The 17550-nt window shown below is 41.5% G+C and overlaps 1 protein-coding gene across 16 annotated transcripts in view; it reads left to right on the top strand.

Moving 5' to 3' along the window:
• The window catches only part of NAV2 (neuron navigator 2), a 425654-nt gene that overhangs the window by 208006 nt on the left and 200098 nt on the right, over window positions 1–17550 (top strand). The window contains exon 1 of one of the 16 annotated variants that reach the window (XM_083840314.1): window positions 17–17530. The exons of the other annotated variants lie outside the window; for them this stretch is intronic. The gene's annotated coding sequence lies outside the window, so the exon portion shown is untranslated. Of the gene's footprint in view, window positions 1–16; window positions 17531–17550 lie in introns of those variants that run through there. 16 annotated transcript variants of the gene reach the window in all.

Raw genomic sequence — 17550 nt, 5'->3', positions numbered from 1 at the left:
TGATTTATGATGTGTGTCTAACTGATTAATACTTTGTAGGTAAAACAACACACAGGAGAGAGATGGTGTACTCCAGATATCTAGTTTTGAAATAATAATTTCTCCCTATTTTGCTAAAACCCTTTCACTAAATCAGGTCAGGAATGACTGGTAATCTCTACTGGAGGCCAGCGTGTTCTGTGCTATCTGTTCAGTAGCTGCTGTAGAGAGAAATGTGGGTGTGAATCCATCTGATGTACCAAAATCTTAGTAGAGATCAACAGTTACAATGCAACTTATTCAAGGTCTGCTTTAGGATTCTTTGTAGTGTTTTTTGACTTGCTCAATGAGTAGATGCACGCAGGCCAGAAGGGAGGCTGTTAGAGTGTGGTGTATTTGTTTTGAGGTAATGGAGTTGGATATTACTGACGGTCTGACATCTTTCAACACTTGGGGTTGCCTAGTAAATAAGCCTAGAAAGTGGTGTAGATCAAGGACTGATTTTTGCCAACATTATTATAAAGCCAAATGAATCCTGGTGAGGATAGAGCTGTAACTTTATATATACATATAATCTTTAAATTTACCTTTGGAGATATTGTTAATACATCTCTGTTTAAAAACATATATATATATAAAACACTAAACTGATCAAGAGAAAATTTAGAAACAGTAGTTCTGGGTTACCGGTGGAGGCCAGATTGCTTTTTGATTTATAGCGTGATAATGCCGTGTGATGCCTGCAGCTATACTCGCTGCTCACGTTCGCAGTTGGAATAAATTTCCATCCACCAAGCCCCCTCTGCCTCTTGAGGAAAGTTAACCCAAATATAGGTTAGGCAAGAGCATCTTGAGGTGCCTTCCAAGCCCTACAATTCTGTGATCTTGGTGGAGGCTGAGGGGAGCGGCCCTGGCGGCCTGCCCCGGGAGGCTGGTCTCCTGCGCGCCGAGCGCGGGCATTTTCGGGCGGGAGGTGACAGCTCGTAGTTTTGGGGAGCTGCTGAGGTCTGACCAAACCCTCGGCATGGCTCCGGGGGGTCCGTTCCTCGCACACGGCCGCGGCCCGGCCGAGGCGGCAGCGTGAGGCCGGCGGGGCCGGTGGCCGGGCGGCTGCTGCCACCTGGCGGTGCCGAGCCGCGCCCCGCAGCCGGCCGCGCTGCTGGGCCTCCCCCGGGCTGCTGCGGCCGTACGCGGGCCCTTCTGGGCACGGGGGGAAATCCCCGCTGTGTTCCGTGTCCTCCTTCTGTTCTGGGGGTGCACGGTGCTGTGAAAATTAACACGGAGCCTTTCTCTGAGCACGGTGACCGGCTGCCGTGGCTTGGGCGCAGGCAGGTGCACGGCTCTTGGAGCCTTCACGCTTAGTGTCAGCTCTGGGCTGCCCAATACAGTGCTCGCCTCCTGGCTGGAAAACGGTAAAAGATGTGTAAAAAAAAAAAAAAAAAAGATTTGCGAGTCCGGCAGCTGCCTCTCCTCATAAAGCACCACAAGGCAGAAGCCTCACAGGAGGTAACGCGGTGTCACCCCAGCCTGACGGCAGTCCGGGTAGAGCCACGATTTGGTGGCATATGGAGGCAGAGCTAATGAATACCTCTGAATTGCTTCAGAATAGCCCAGTCACTACATTACCGGCGCAAATTTGATTTTCGTAAGTGATTAGTGTCTTGGCTTACTGAAATCAGTGGATCATTATCAAATTACGACTTTTTGCACTTAACGTAAGTGACTTAATTGTCCTTCCAGTATATAGAGAGTTTTATTGCAATCCCTTTAGTAGGGTGGATACACAGAAATTTTAGTTAAAAAAGGAAAAAAGAGATGTTGGCTCAGACGCTCCTGTTCAGTGACAAAGCCACATCCTGCAGCTTAATCTGAAGATTCTCTGTCAGTGCAAAACATAGGCATCTGCTGGAGTATTTCAGAGCTTCATAAAGTCTCCCTGTTAATTACTGGCACAGGTTATTTGCTGTGAATCCTTCAGGAATCACATAAAAGCTAAGGTCATCCTTGGCATATATGGGAATTTGGTCTGACTTCTGGTAGGGGTCTGACCTAAATGTTTCCTTCCCTTTGTTGTAGCAGCCATGTATTGTGCTACAAAATCTGTATGTTTCAGGGAAAAATGTAAATTGATTGAAGTCATAAGCATTTCCTGGGGATTTTGGCCAGGAAATTGAAAGCATTACTTGATCTTCTAGAAGGAAAGAGAATCCCTGTAATAGAAACCAATGTATTTTGAACAGCTAAGCTGTCATTGTATCATCTTCTAATTTCCAAAGAAGGATCCCAGGATTCATCGTGCTTCTGAAGCATCAGCTTCCCTGCCACCACCAGAATCGAGAGTGCAGGCGCAGCAACCCACCAGACCCCTCTGGTATCCCAGCAGAATGTGCTCCAGTAGCAGCTGAGCCAATCCGACCAGATACAGGGAATCGGAATTAATGTGTAGACTCCTAAGACAGTTATATGGACTGCTTGTAGTAATTTAGACTTCTCCCATTAGCAAATTTATTTCCATTTGTGTTTTTCCCAATACAGCTTACAAGGCTGAGCAAGGTGATTTTACGGGACCTGGAATATGTCTAAATGCATCACTTCTGAACAAATACACTTCCCTCACAAATGGCACATGCAGATTTCACTGCGTTCTTTCAAACAGCATTCTTGCTATGTTTTCTGCTGCAGGAGGCCATTCTGCCTGGAAAGTATCATTATTTTGTAACTTGCTGTTCTCTATTGTTATAAGGGTTAATTTGATTTCTAGGCTTATTAGCAGTAATCACAGTTTCGCCTAGGAGCAGTTAAACCAGCAGGAAGCAGAACAGTCGTTTTGTCCCCGTCAGTTTTGAACAATTTCAATTACTAATATTCCATGTAATGGAAGTCAAACCTTACTGCTCATGTGTGATCTCTTTTCTTCCAGTTTGTATGTGACTGATCCCTACAGAGCCTGGAAATTGAGTTGGGTAGCAGCGATACAGCACACGCTCCTTACAGCGATCCTAGATTGTAATGTGCAGCAGTGATGGACGAAAGCAAATATATTGAATATGGGACATCTTTCCTTTAGTAACGATTTTGTTTATAGCTGAACACTTCTAGTCTTTTCTGTGGTTCTGGTAGCACACTAGAGGGATATCTAGTAATTGAATTGAGAATTGGTAAATGAATAGAAGGGACTGAAGAGTTGTTTTCAGAATAATTATTAGCATAAGATGTGGAAGCTTGGTATGTCGAAGCAAGTGGTCCGTAGGCTGGCTGGGTTGCATGAAAGGTGTTCACCAGCAAGAGCCTTCCAGCAGCCTGCTTCCTCCCAGCTCTCCCAGAAACGCTGCCACTTGCCCACCGCTGAGTTAGGCTCACGCTGGGTACAGCTGGTGAGAGGTGGTGGCACGCACGTGGCCCTTGGAGCTGGCTGCTATCACCTGGGTAGGTGGGTGGCTTCTGGATTAAAAGGCAGGTGAGTGAAGGGTGGGCATCCTTAGGGCAAGCAGGAGTTGTCCCAGTGCTGCTGGGCCATGGTCCGAAGATGCTGAGAGCACAAGGTGAAGCGTCCAGCTGAGCTGTTAGTTACAGGTAGAAGACTGGGAAATGGACTTATTTAAGGATTTGAAAGGGCAAGCACAAAGAGCAATTTAGAACGACTCAATGAAGTGGTTGACTTCTTAAGTCAACAATATCAGATTTGAATGTTTTTAGTTTAGTCTGGACTTAGTGTGATGACAGAGCCTTGATTCTCTAGCCTGTGTAATGGTATCTGTGTGTTTCAAGTTAGCTAAAGAAGGCCCTAACGTGCTGTTGTCCAGGAATACTCTGTGCCAAGGAGAAAAGTGTAACACTTCTCCAAACCGTAAGAGTAGAACACAATTTTTGGAAGGCAGGCTGAGGCAGATGTCACTTTTTTCTTAGCTCTCTTCCTTCCTCCTTTCCTTCCAGGTCCTGGACTTTCATGAATCAAACCTCAAGGTTCTCAAAACCTCACTAGTGCTGTGGTACGAGTTGCCAAAATGCTTCCCACATAGCTGTGGGTTTGGGAGAGCTGTGCTGCACCCTGCCAGAAAAGTTCTCTGTGTTGGCGGTCTGTATCTCAGAGCAAGGGTCAGTGGAAAGCTGCTGCTTTGGGGCTAAATACTTGGAGAGCGAACCAAGCAACGTTAATAATATTTATCTTCAGCGGAAAACTAGTAATGGCTTGCTCTCAGGTTTGTTTATTTTTACCAGTCACATTAGTGAAGTGCTGTAATAGTAACAGCAGTGAGCCTTCCTCTTTTTTGTTGCTCTGTAATCCGAACGCTGTGCAGCTAGACTAAATGTTGGAAGTAAATCTTCTTTTCAGAGACTGGTTGCCTGCTCCTAGCTTGTGCAGATAAAGCATGTTAGCTTACACTGTGATGAAAGGTGCACGTTATTGCAGTTTATTTCACTTGTGTGAGATGCTAACTCACAGACAGGAATTACTTCTGTGTGGTTTACTTGCTGCGCAAAAGCTTCTTTTTGTAAAGAAAGATGCCTTTTTTATAAACTGCCTTGGTACCACCCCTCTTCATTTTTTTTCCTCTGAAAAGCTTACAACTTAGCTAACTTCTTTCTTTCCACTGTCTGCATGCGACATGCAGCATTCTCAGTTTGCAGGGCTTTGTGACACAACTTTATGCCTGGCAAAAAATGTCAATCCTTTTTTTTTTTGTGCTGAAAGAATGCAGTTTTGGGGAAAATATTTTACTAAAACAAAGCATGCACTTTCTACAGTCATCTTTCATCTTCTTTCAAACTGCTTCCCAAGTTTTTCCCGTTTCTAACTCCCAGCCTCCCAGAGTTTTGTACCTCCCCAATCTCCCAATTTTTTACCTTAATACTTTGGAAGAGTTAAGTGATAAGATGTTTGTGTTCCATCTCTACTGTTAACCAGAAGAGGGCATAAAACACGGCTCAGAGAGGGACTTGGTGAAGTATGGAAGTCCTGCAGAAAGAACCCAAAATTTTGGTTGATCTTCTCCTACTTCAATGTGCTATGTATTATACATAAAGTATGCTGGATGTAAATATATTGCATACATAAATAAATGTGCTCTAGGTTAATGGAAACGCTGGAACAAATACATCCAGAGTTGCTAACTTTGAAGTATTGTTTCAGGGTATTTTTTATTTCCCTTAAATATCCTGCAGCTGGTTGCATGCCATCAAGTAAGCTCTCACTTTAATAACAAAAAAGCTGCTAGTGAAATGGAGCTCATTGATTAAATATAACATTATTTAAATATAACTATTACATCAGAAGCTAATGCACAAATTACGCCCCAAATATACGTACTTCAAACCTCACTCTTAAAACCGGCCTTAGGACTAACTTAGTATTTTCTAGTACTTTATTTATAGGTATACAGCACTTGAAAACCGATCAGCTGCATTTTATTTCTGCCTTACTTGTTTGGTTTACTTTTTTTTTTAAAGTGACTATTGTGCATCTCTTTTGGTGGTCTTGTGTATGAGAAGTGTAGCAAAGGAGTGTGTCTAAGTGCTTTATAAAGGTGTATTTTTGTCAGCTACGTTGAGTAAATGTTGAGTGGCACCACTAAAATCAATGTAAACCCACCCTATCTTAACAACATCAGGCTCGGACCCCCAGTGTCAGTGGGAATATTCATGTTAGGCTGTCATATTTCACCAGTTCCTTTAATTTAGATAATTTTGTTGAGACCCCTCAACGTTTGAGGGTGCGATGTTATCAGAAAAAAAAAATTGGAGCACAAAAATAATGTTGAAAACCCTTCAAAAAAGTTACCTAATGCCTCCAATTGTGGAACTAAAACTTTTTATTTTCTTTATCAGAACAGCTAGTTAGTCTATGAGAAATTAATTCATCAATCATTTGAAGCCATCTCCTGCTGGAAATACAGAACACTGCTGATGAGGAATTAGATTTTTGTCTCCTAGGGAACAAATTTCCTTCCATGATTACTTGTGTTCTGCTTGCCAGGTTCATTGCATAGAAATACATTTTTGCTGCTGTGTATTTGCAAGCGCACGACTGTGAAAACAGGCTCAAGGAGTGAGGAACCTGAGCTCATCTTGGTGTGGTTTCTACAGAGAGTTTGTCTGTATCTCTGTTTCTTCTTTTGGGAAGGTGAAAGATTAAGGTCATATGGAAAAGTAAATCTTGGCTGGCTGAAAAAAAAAATTGGGAAAAAAACGTTGAATCAAAGAAACATCCTCTAACTGGGACGGAGATCACTACGGAAATCAAGTGCAACTTGGTGGCTGAATCTGTGGGTATGCCTTTGTTGTTTTGCCCAATCTTTCACTGAGTTAATACACTGTATTTTGGGTAGACGTGTTTGCTCACTGTAGATCTCTTCCTCTCGCAACGAATACTGGTGTCGTGTACAAGGCATACCAGGGAATGAGCATACGGATTTATTATTTACCTAATTTTAAAAATAACTTTCAAAAATAATACTGTGGTTGCAATAGGCATGCTTTAGGATATTCAAAGCATAGTTTGTCACTGTTTTAAAATCTGTTAAGTAGCTTTAAAGGAGTATTATAATCTCCTCCTCAGGGCCTGGCCAGACATCAGTGAAAGAATGTTTAATAAAAATAAAACATAATCTTGTCAAATGTTTAATTTGATGTAATGAAACAGGTCTGGGTCTTTTCTGCCTTGCAGCTTATGTAGTCGCTAGTTCCACAAGTTGAATATGAATTCCAAATGCGAAGTTACAGGGTCAAACTTCAAGGCAAAGAAGAACCTGAATCACATCCGGTCTGTTTTAATTGGATTTTTCTTTTCCAGTCATCATTGTAATGTACATTCTGAACAGACCAGAAACAATTTTTGTACTGAAGCGTGTAGCTAATTAGACACCCGAGCAATGAGAAATGGTGCAATTAGGGAGGAAAAAAAAGCCCGCCTTGTATTCTAATATGACTTTATAGCTAGAAACCCATTAACTTTTTATTAGTTGAAATCCAGACAAAATGCTAATGTTATGTTTTTAAAGAAGCATCTTAATTTAGTGTTTATAAGTAAGTTACCTTAGTAAATGCTAATTACTTCATTCACATCAGACTAGGCTGCAAATCACAGTCTAGATTCAGCCAATGTGGGGAGTGGATTAATGCAATTAGCTAGCACTTTGTTTGCTGCTGTCATGTAAATATAGACAAACTCCTTTTAGAGTGATTGGAGGTAGACTGAAAACAGTAATAAAACTCCTTTTGACGTTCATGGGGTCCGGGTGTGCTTTGTTCCAGAGTGCAGTGTAAAGTGAACTCAGCTAAATGCTTCTGGTTGTTTACAGTGGGGCAGGCTGTAGCTTCTTTGTGCTTATTCATTTTACCTTGAGTTACAGAAAAAAAATCAATGCCAGCAAGCCATGGAAGAAGCGATCCTTGATTATGATGATATATGGGAAAATAAGATTAAACTTAAAACCTTTATTCATAGCTTTGTGCTATTTTAATAATCCATCAAAAAGATAAGCCAGATTGATAAACTTTTACAGAAGGAATTTAGTCTTTATTTTCAACCAAGTTCTAATCCATTTACAAAACTAGAAGCAATGACTGAGCATCGACTTTAGTGACTAGAAGAGCTTTTTGTAGAAAAAAGTTGTTTTCAGGAAACCTACGTAGGCATCTGATCATGTGTTTACCCTTTTGGGAGATCTTCCACTTCTAAAAGGAGTAGGCATACACTGAGGTTCAGATCTATGTGTCCACCATCACGCAACAGAAGTTTCATTTCTACTTAATGTAGCTCAAAGTACACTTGCGTATGAATAGTGCCATGTTTGTTTTTTTCTTTGCAATTAGCATTTCTGCTTCTGCAGATTAACTGTGCAGAGACAGCAGCTAAGTAATGTCTTCAGTTGCAAACTCTTAGAAGCTTGCATCTATTTTGATATTTTTCTTATTTGATGTGTTTGAGGAGATCGCAGTATGAAAATTGAGATGCTAATTTAAAGCAAGTGGCAAGAGTCGCTTTAAAATACTGTCAAAGAAATTGGCAAGCAAAATTGTTTTCCAGTCATTGGACTTACCTTGTGAAGTACATCCCATACATGAACACTGAAGGAAATTAATCTACCCATACTTTTTCTGGGGTCCAGACAATACCCACTGGGAGTTTCGAAAACAAAGCAAAATTAAATCATCTTTCTCCAAGTACAAGTAAAGAACAAAAGGGAGAAAAATCTTAAAAAATGAACTTGAGGAATGGAGAAAAATGTGTGCTAAGTGGTATTTCCTTGTTACTTGTATCAAACGCTCCCTCTGCACAAGCAGTAGTCCAGTAAGGAGAATTCCTGCTACCCAGAAGTGCAGTGAACCAAGGGAAGCTGTCAGAGGAGGGGAGAGAAAAAGAGCTGGAAGGGAGAAGTGAAAGAGCAAAACTAGCACCAACAAGCAGAGAGAGAGGTCTTTGCTTTGGGAGGCTTATCTTTTAAAAACATTGAAATACAGAGCGGAAGAAGACTACATTTTGTGATTAAACAATTTCAGTAAAAGCAGTGAGAACTTGAGTGTTCCCAGTAATGTCTCGCCTTGTTTCTGCTTTCCTGTCTTTCCCAAGCCATTCAAAAGATAGACAACGTCTTTCAGTTGCTCTAGCACTAATGGAAAAAAAAAATGAGTCTTGGATTCCCATTTTCTCTGAAACTTAAACAATGTCAATGTACCTGCTGTGAGGCAAACGTTTTGAAAATGGTTTATCTTCATTTTACACTTTGAGTTAGTTGATACAGTTTTCTGACATACACTTTGTCAGGGTGTATTGTAAGGTGTATGTGCCGTCTCCTCAGGCTCTGACTTGTGCCGTGATGTCTTTTTGCTGTGTACCTTTCATTTTTCTTCCAGACTGCATGGCATGCTCATCATTCTTCTTGCTGAACGGGTGTGTTCGGTCTCGGTTTCTGCTTCTCAGTGATTTATGGGTGGTGATGTTTGTAGGTTTTTACCTGTAAGAAGTTCTGTGACCCTTCATTAGTTAGATGATACTGGATTGATCATTTTTTCCTGGCAGTGAGCTTTCAAATACTCTGTGGTGGAGTTTAGCTGCCTGCCATAAAATATAGTTAAGGCCTGTAAAGAGCCGCATGTGCAGATCTGATAACGTGAACGTCAATAAAAGCTCCGATAACGCACGTGTCAAAGAGCTCAAGTTTAGGGGCTGGGAGCAAGCTAAGAGCTAGCTGATACACCATGCCTAGTGCCGTCTGTCTTCCTTTCTTCCTTTCTTCCTTTCCTTGTCTTCCTTTCATCAGAGTGGGCTGCCCTCAAGGAGGGTGCCCCGACACCGAGAGGCTGAGGAGCCTCTGCAGGACTGGCAGGTAGGGGCCGCTGCCCCCAAAATGACCTGTTCACGCTGAGGCCAGGAGAAGGTTGGAGAAGTTACTGGCAGGGCTTCTGTTGCAGGAGCAGCTCACCTGACAAGCAGCTTAGGCCCGGTTTGTTTATTAAGACGTCTATTAATTACAGCATAGTGTTTGGAGTAGACGTGTTGGTGTGTTTCTGAACAAATTTCTTCTTCACTGAGAATTTGAATTGCCAGGTATTTACATTGCCTTAAATCTTACCTGTTTCTTTACAGTTTCAGTTCCTGAAGTCGAGTGAATAATTGGCAACCCAAATTTTACAGAAATGGATTGAACATGAATTATGCGATGTGTGTAGCCATGGAACTGTGTTTCACTGCACTTTGAAGCTTTCTGCACATCTCTTCTGCAGATTTCAACAGCATTTTTATTTGCAGTTCAAGAGATTATCAAAGGAGACGTGCATTGTGCTATGTCATTAAGGCTCTAATTATTTAATTCCTTGTATCTTTGTTTTGTAATGTCAAATTAGCTCTTTTCTGACTGCAGCCTGCCATATCACCATGACAAACACAAGTAGTATTTTTCTGTGTAAAGAAAAGGAATCAGCGCAAGTAATTCTGATGGGCATGCAGAGGAAGAAGAAATAATTTCTGCCATGTTTGAATATATCAAGTACTTCTGTTTCTCACAACAGTCTTTCCCGTATTATAAAAATGAGTGTTTCTCTATTTCTCAATGTAGTCTAACTTCTTAGCTCAGGTAAAATGTTCACTGAGGGTATAAAATGTTTGTGGGAACTTGTAAAAATCCATTTTGGTTAGGCTACTGAATGAAGTGCAAATTTATTGCAAAGAGAGGGCCGTAGCATCCTTGTTGCCAATTTAAGCATTCCTAGCACAGGACCAGGGTAAAACTACTCTGTGGTTTCAACTCTAAATGCAGCCTTTCAGTTACTTGTAAGGTTGCAAGTCACCATGTATGTATGTATGCGTACACAATTCAGAATATACATTTCTGCTTGGACCCACCATCTAGGCTTTTTGTTTAGAGAACTTGCGCTCTTGAGTTACCAACCACTTTATTTAGGTTAATGGAGAGCATAAAAAGGGAAAGATCAGGGCAGTAAAGTGGCATTTGCCAGTTACCTTTAGGAGTTTCAGATAGCAAATTGAGGCTTGGAGTAATACCTTCTTACGGAATTAAAGCTCAGTGTATGTTCTTTTATGAGACAGGTTCCAGATTTTTTGTTGAGGGCTCCTTTGTTAATAATGAGCAGCTATATCCATAGGCTGTAATTTAAACACTTCTTAATACCGTTGTGCGTCTGTTTAAGAAGCATTGTGTAGTTAATTTTATATTATTGTTGGTGTTAAGGGCACTTGGTAAAAACTCAGCAGAAACACAATAACCCTAGTCTGGCTGTATTTTGATCTTTCTATTAAAATTACCCGAATCAAGAATTGCTGTCAAATGCAGTAAGCCAACCTATTTCTGCCTGATATGACTGTTCGTGTTTTTCTACAGAAATATTTAGTAACACCAACCATGGTTTTTAGACTTGAGAAGGGGGTGCTTTGTAAGTTTTATTGAGTTGTATCTCTTGGAAAAAGGCTGGGTTGAAAGAAGTGGTTACGTTCTTGGCAGTTGGTGACTTTGTGTGCACCCTCATGCTCCGTGGCACGTACTGCTTTGGATTGTATGTAGAGTGATCTATCACGGACCCAACTGTCCAGAAACAGCTGGTACCTCTGTTTATGCAGATAAAAAAGGTTGTTTCCACGAATGCAATCAGTATGTTTAAGACTACATACTTGTTTTCGTACTCTGTCCTTATTAATATGGGAAGGAAAGCAGAGGTTTCATTGCATCTGCAAAATGGCAAAAAGCTTAAACAACGCTGTGCTGCGCTACTGTTTTCTCACGTATTTTTTACTGTAGACAGTAGTTATGTCTCTGTATTTCCTAAATACAGTTTCATTAATGATTTTTAGTTCTGCATCTATTAGTTCAAGTTCACAAGAAATTTTCTTCAACAAATCTCTAGAACTTGGTAACTACTCTGTGCTTTTGCATGGTGAGGGAATGGGTACAGGGCACATCATGTCATGCAGGTGATAGTCATGGAACTGGGAGCATGATCTGGGATTGCGTTCAGAAAGTCATAATCCAAAGGTAGTGCTGCTGTAGGAGGTTTTTGGAGTAGAACCCACAGAAGGTTTCCTTGACGAAGCTGACCCTGGTCTGCTGTCTTCAGGCCATTATGAAATAAGTTTTTAATGGCTTTGTTTTTAAGCTGCTGCGATTTTCTAGCAGTGCTGTGCTGTGGCAGAAGCTAAGAAAGTTTCCTGTTCTTATTTCTCACTTTTTTTTTTCTCTGGTTGTAGTGAGAAAGCAAATACTTCGCTTGATTAAAAGGAACAACCTGCAGGGGATGAATAGTGAGTGGCCTTGGGAATTTCTTAACATCTGTAGAAGAGCATAATGTATTTGGTGATAAAGTGTAGTTTGAGTTTTCTCCCCTGCTTCAATATACTTCATCACAGTGGGGAAAATTGAACTGCATGTTTATCTCCACAGCTAAGGGTTCGGGCCCTGCTGGATGCTCACCGAGATTTAATTGCATGAGTAATGACACTGCAGACAAAGAGTATATACTGCGGATGAAATATTCTGTCTGGAAACTCCTAAAAGCAGACAAATGCTGTCGTACGCCATGTCTTCATTTGTGCTCTTGGGTGGTGAACAGGCAAGAGAGGAATGTGGAGAGGCAGGGCTGTGCGGCGAGGAGGTTCAGAAAGGTTCCTTGCAGCCGCTGACTCGCGTGGTTCTTGTGGCACTCAGCTCCCGCACGCCGCAATAGGAGCTTACTGCTCTCCATCACGGGGCTGCCTACTTAATAACGTCAGAGTGGCTTACCCAGTGGGTTTTCTTTATTGCTTTGTTTTGCATTCTTGTAATTTTGGTTACTTTGCAGCAGCTTTTTCAACCTCATCATGTGCTGGCTCAAAAAATTAATGTTTAAAAAAACAGCGAAGACAACCAAACAACTATATCTTGGTGCACTGGTGAGCTCTTGAGTACTATCAGGCTGCAGCTTGCGATGGAGTGTGAGAAACTTGGTACTGCTTTTATGTTCCTTTTGATTCTTGAGGACTGCTGGATGTTACGTTCGGTTGCTGACACAAGGTAGGCAATAGCAGAGATTATAGCAACATTTGTACAGCTTTAACTTGTGTTAATACATTTATGGGAGGAAGAAAAGCCAAAGTGCATTTAAAAACGTGTGGTGATCTGGCCCTAATAGGTTTGAATTGCTAAGTTGATGTTAAAAGCCAACTAAATTAGTGATATGTAATTCTTAAAAGAATTTTCTCCATATGGGGGGTTCTGATTTAATCCCGTGTTTATTACAGGAGTACAGAAGGGTGCATCCTTTTTTTTAACCTTCCCTTCTTGAGAAGGTTTATAGTTGTAGTAATGCTTTCTTTGTATGGCTCCTGTTCTTCAAGGGTTTAAGATTGACATTGGGATTCTCCTGTCAGAAGCTGGACTGCAGGGTAGGTTGTGTTCTCTTTGTCGTAACTAATTGTGGGGTCAGTGGTTTGGTCTGCCAGTAAGACTTACTGCTGTACACTGCGTTGGCTTACTCCTCCTCCTGTCTGTCTGGAAACAGGGAGCTACAAGTGCAAAGTGCAGAGGTTGGCAGGAGCAGATCTGTAGCTGATGTACTTCACTGCGGAGTTTGGAAATAGCCGTTGTTGATTATAAAGTAAGCAGACAATAAAGGTGATAATTCAGTTTGACCTCCTCTGTAAAGCAGTTCACAGGACTCCTCGTGAGTTACTTTCATTCTTGAATTTATGATCTCATATTTGCCCTTACACTTCTCTGACAAGTGGAGTAGTTTAAGCTTTCTGAATCTGGATCTGGGGTGTGCATTTTCTAGTCTTTCAGTCATTCTTGCGGCTCTTCTCTGAAGCCTCTCCAAAGGTTAGTAATCCCATTGAACTGTTGCAAACGTACCAGCATTAACTACGATGGCCAATAAAGCCTATCCGGATTTGATTACCTTCTTCTAATGTACAAGGAATTGCACTACCCCCATGAGCACAGCAAAAGCCCTGGCATCTTATGGTACATCATGTAAACGATGCTCTTTGCAGATCCCCAAGTCTTCTTTGTATTCACTGAATTCAGAGAAAGTCTTTGCTCTGCGACACCCTGAGTTTCTCATTGCTGCAAGATTACATTTGCTGTATTGAAACACCTCTTTGGGGCTGTAGCCAGCGTATTTGAGCTTCTTTAACATTGATCTTATTTGTTTTTATCGTTTACTTCTTCCATTAATTATGGGCCTCCAAATTGCCTAGACATTCTTTGCCCCCTTCTAGGCTATGCTTGAGAAGGTAAGACTGAAAATAATTCCTGTGAAGCAGTCAGGCTGTTTGTTTCCTTAATGATCATTTCCCATCTGTTATGTGCTTTTAAAGCAGTTTCAGTCCAGCCAAGGTACGCTGCGTTTCATGAGAGATGAAGGCAAGTGCCTCACAAAACTCATGTCCGTGTTAGTGCCTTCAGAAGTTTCTATAAACTCAGCAGAAAATACCAGTTCAACAAGACACGTTTTGCAGCAATAGGTGCTTATTTGCCAGCGATACTACTATCTGCTTTAGTTGTGGATTAATTGAGCTTCTTCCAACCAATCTGCACTTTTGTCTGGGGCTCGTTTGAGGCCGATAAGGCTGACGATTACCAAGGCCATCTCACTTTCACTTTTGAAACATTGGCAGCCAGCACAAGCTGTCTCTCAGGCCTCCAAACCTCCCAACAGTTACTGAATATCAAGAATTAGCCGTTTGGGTAGTTCTTTTGTTGGGCGTCCTAACATTACCTAATCTACTCATTTAGAAAATGATTAGTTCTGAGGATGCTGTTCAACACCATTTCAAGATCTTTTTGAAGGGAAATTACTGTTTATCGTCTGTAAAGATATTTGTGATCTAGTCCCATCTTCTCTCCCACATCATACGTAGCAGAAATATTATTATTACTGACAACTTTGTGATTTTTAATCTGCATTTTAATTTTGATGTTTCCATTTTGTAATATGTGAAAGGAAAACCTAAATAGTTATTAGCCTTTAGTAAAAGTAAATAAAAATCCAGCTTTCAGTGAATAGAAAATTGTAGTGTTTTGTGACAAAACTTCATTTAAGACCAATTAATAAAAACTTCTAATAACATGCTGCCTTTTCTAGGTAATAATAGTAGCTGACTCTCGGGTGATTAAAAAGCAAAAGTAACGTGAAGTGCAAGCTTGTGACTTTGTTTAATGATTATGTGGCAGGCTGCTAGCACATATTTTTCATAAGCAAACAATGGCTTATTAGTTAACGGATTTCCTTAAGCTTTCTTTATAGTAAATGTTTTGCGGACAATGACTGTATGCACTGAATTCATTCATAATGCTTCCAACACCTGTTTCCTCCTGTTTTTTTTCCAACAGTTTTATTTGGAAAGTATGGGGAACTCGAATTAGGTCTCATTAGAGTGCTGGGTATGCTGGAGACCCACGTGTTTCTCTGTCATTGAAGACTCACAAGTGAATAGCAGGCGTATTGTTTCGCACTTTAATAGGGATGTTTAGATGCCCTTTAGAGCTGTAAATAATGTCCTTTTTTGAAGCTCTGCCTTACCTCTGAAGTAACAAATATTTTCTCTGCAGCATCATTTACGTGTTGTCAAAGTTCATAATGAAGCTTTTTGGAGATCTCTAACACTTTCAAGCGAAGGAACTGAAGTACAAGGAAATAGGTCATCCTTTCTCCTCCGAAATTCGGCTTGGTATGTGAGAGGCATCCCCGCGCTCCATCAGCAGAGCCGGGGCGCAGCAGTTGGGGGAGAGCTCCTGCCGCGATGCTGGCAGGGGGCAAGGGGTCATACGCAGGCTTTGCCTACTTCACTTCCAGTCTTATCTCTTTCATTCTGTCAAGGGAGCCTAAATGAGAGATAGGAGGATGAAAGGCAGCTCCCGAGTCTTCCATTTTAATGGAAGAAATAAATTCCAGTTACACCTGGCAACGCTATCTGGATTCGGTGGATCTTCATCCCAAGCAGAGACTGACGTAGGAAAATCCATTAAGTAAAAGCTTCTAAAAGAAACACAGTTTTTAATTAAGGATATTAATTTTTAAAGTAATGGGGAGTCACAGAAGTTATATTTAAGCCTCAGGAGCTTTGCTTCATTATAGTAATATTTCAGACTGATGAAGTGAGAGCATCTCTGTCCACGTTCAACATGCTTAGTTGGCCTGTAAGGGATTACGTGAGAAAATATTCCGATCTGAGCCACAGCTCAGTTAATGTAAAATTAGATGGTGAACTGTATTTGAAGAAATGAATGGTGGTCAGTTGAAGAGTAATTAAAGCCTACGTCTTTCCATCCAGTATCTGGTGTTTCAATCAACTTGTTTCTAGCTGGGCCCCTCTTTGAGGGTCAGGTTTTGGCTCTACTTTGTTCCGTGCACACAAAAGCAGCATGAAAAGGTCCCCCAAAACTGAGTTTTCCCTTGCAATGGTGGACAAGAAATGGCCATTTTCTGGACCTCTCCTCTGCTCCTCACAAGCCCTAGTTCCAGTGCCAGGTTGAGAGTTGAATTTGGCTGCTCAAACTGGCCGAGCAGATCATAAACAACCCATGAGAGGCCTAGGGCATGTCTGAGGCTAGCCTGCCTTGTGCTGTGGGTTGTTTTGGCCCTTTGTGTGGGCCGTAATCCTGAAAGCGTAAAGCTCCTTGTGCCTCAGCTCCCTTTTTGTCTGCAGCCCATGTGTTCTTTGGAAGCAGAGCCCCGTCCTCGAGTCATGATGTTTAGCCAGGTGCCAGCACGTTGATGGGAAGGCCTCGGGATGTTTCCACTGTGTCAGCAGTGAGGAAGGGACAAATTCAACCTCAGCTAGCAGTGTGCAGCTCCTGCGAGTGCTGGCGAGGTGCTCCTACATAATTCTTCTAAAAAAAAAAAAAAAAACCCTTTCGGCTTTGCATCCAGGCTTCTCCCTGAGTGCATTCATTCATTCATTCATTCATGGGTTTGTCAGCAGGTTATTGTGTCTGCCTGTGACCCTCCTGAAGACCATGCATCTTATGTTCCAGCCCTCAAATAGGCTATGACCTTCTCCTGTTTTGAATGTTGGATGAATGACCTTTCAGCAGGGTACTTGCTTATGTGGAGGTCTGACTGGGAGGATTTGGCTGTGCGAGTGCTTTGGTCCACGTTGGCATGAAGCGAAAGAACAAGAGTTCTTTATTCTCAGGATGGGATTCAAATTTTACTTCTATGATTCAAATGTAACCTGCAAGTATAAAGTCTTAAATTCTTTCAACATGTAGCTCTAAACGTGTAGCTATTCGAGTTAACAACATCGGTGGTGGAATTTTTTTCAACAGTGAGGGAAAATGATTATTGTTCGTTTCAATAATTATTCTATTTCCCTTATGGCTTAAAAAAACTAACAAAGAAACAAAAAACAGGGTAACAGTTACAGACTTAAGGAATGAAACCCAAGTAGTAGAAGCATAACTGTTAAGGAAAAGCCCTCAGTAAGGAGGTGCGTGCATTTTTTTCCTATGAAAATACTGTGCCCATGCAGAATTTCAGATGCTTATTTGCTGATCTATTGTAGTATTTTATCAGCAGTGTAGTAATGGGTACATGAAACAACCTACCCAGTAAAATTATCCGATAGGGTAATTTTTAGCTAAGAAAGTGATCAGATAGGGTGCAATCTGCTGCTTTTTTTTTTTTTTAATGTCTTAAATGTAACACGAGAACAAATTCGATATACTTAGTTCTTTTGGTCCCTGCAGACGGCTGAGGGCCACGTTAAGCAACCCATTTGGGTCTGCTCTTCAGGTTACAAATACAGAATCTCGGATTAAAGTTTTGCGGGCATAAACCACATCCCGAAAAAAAGACTCAAGCGCTTCAGCTACAAAACGACCGGCTTAGGGCTGAATGAACCCTGCAGCGCTTCAGGTGCAGAAAGAGTGGCCGAGTGCTTTTGTGTAAGGATTGCATCCTGTCCTGGGGAGTTACGTACAGGAATATCGAAGTGGTAAACACTTACAAAGTGAAGACGGGCGGGCAGTTGCAGCAGGAGGTGTGCTGCCGGCATCCACTAGCCGTCGGTTGTTTCTGCAGGTTCTTGCCTTCCCCCTGCAGCCAGCAAAGCAATCTTTACGTGAGTCACAATTTATATTT

The sequence above is a fragment of the Anser anser genome, assembly GCF_964211835.1.
Source record: "Anser anser genome assembly, chromosome: 5".
NCBI classification, from domain to species: Eukaryota; Metazoa; Chordata; class Aves; order Anseriformes; family Anatidae; genus Anser; species Anser anser.
This window is presented reverse-complemented; position numbering and strand designations above follow the sequence as displayed.